The sequence below is a fragment of the Arachis ipaensis genome, chromosome B10 (assembly GCF_000816755.2).
Source record: "Arachis ipaensis cultivar K30076 chromosome B10, Araip1.1, whole genome shotgun sequence".
Lineage (NCBI taxonomy): Eukaryota > Viridiplantae > Streptophyta > Magnoliopsida > Fabales > Fabaceae > Arachis > Arachis ipaensis.
Genome location: NC_029794.2, coordinates 112,660,010 through 112,661,698, shown reverse-complemented (window position 1 = coordinate 112,661,698; position 1,689 = coordinate 112,660,010).

The window sequence follows — 1,689 nt, the reverse complement described above, 5'->3', positions numbered from 1 at the left end:
ATCTAGTGTCATGTTAGCACTTTGAACAGAATATTAGGTCCATCATCTATTCATCTATGACGATGCAAACTGTACCAACGAGTGATAGGCATAGGCATTATTGCATGAGTGATCCTCAAACTACGACTAGAGAGTGGAAAAATACAAAGAGAAATGATATCATACATGCATAACCTTTTTTACTATGGAATACACACAGAAATGATATCATAGATTCTAGAACCTCATTCTTTATAATATAGGATACGTTTAAAAAAGTGTTTTATGATTCTAGGTGTTTGAGATCTACTAAAAACATTTTGAAAGCATGGTACACTTGAAATGCCTCCTATAATATACTATACAAGATACTACTGCATTGTATATTAAAAGGAGTAGATCTGTGCAATCATATGTGCCGAAGACATTATTAGTTGGTGGGTTGGTGCACATTTAACTAAATCATAGACCTAACAAAAACTCTTTATATAGAAATGACAGCACAAAAACACAGGTAGATAATCATATTGGGGAATCACGCACACGCCCTATAGTCAACGTAACTTGTGGTATGCATAAAACCAAAACAGAAGAATGGCTGAATGGCATGTACCAGACTACAGATAAGATTTCACGGTTTGAGTTACTGTGTATCCTTATCAATTATCAGCAGGGTTCCAGCACTTTCCAACTCGTAGTTTTAGTGGGCCTATAAAGCGTAAGTAAGTTCTTTCTTGAAAACTCTTTCTGCACATGGACGTAGTCATCGGTCAGATTAAATATGACAAATGCTTATTGATACGAAAGAATTTTTGTTACCTAAACTATTTACGAAGATATAATATTTTTGCAATTTTTAATGCAAATATACTAATGTATTTTAATTGGTCAATTCCTTTGTGTTTTGTCAATTTTCTTCTTGTTCTTCTTCTTCTCATACTCTATATTACTAATGCTGTTAAAATATAAGAATTTTATAGTTGAAATAGAAGCCATGCTAAATAGAAGTGATAGAAGGGATAGAATAAGTGTTAATACAAAATATGACAATTCGAATGTTGATAGAACATTATTTTGCCACTAAAAGCACAATCATGTCCCAATAGGAGCAAATGAGCAATGGACCCCTACACTGCAGATATTTTTCTAATGCCTCGCCAAATCTAGTTAATATATGGCTTAACTTCAGAGCTGTAGCTTTAAGGTTTTCGTCTTTCAGTATCACAACCAAGTAGAAGTATAGTGCACCAAAAAAATTGGGTTGGTAAAAGAAAAAGAAAATAAATCATTGGGAACAAGAAACATCTTTTGTTTGTTGTTTTGCTTTAAGAATCATCTGCAACAACTTTTCGAACTACAGTGATCAAATATCCCATAATTATTATTAATGCCAAGGGCATACCTTCTGAATCCTGATTGCTTCCCAACATTTTTCAATGCAACAACAACACTAACTAACAATGATACCGAGAGTGACAAAGTTCAAAAGTATACCCATTTTTACTTTCCATTTTGATGTCACGCAAGGTATAATATAAGAATCACTGTTAAATTTGTAAATAACTCTTTCCATCAATTAACAAAAAGTACGTATAACGAACGATAATCAATGTGAATTGTACCAAGGTTCCATGATTGAAAGAAAGATAATAAATATGATTGCACAATTTAAGGTGTAAATTCATAAGCTGAACAATTGAAGAGAGAGCG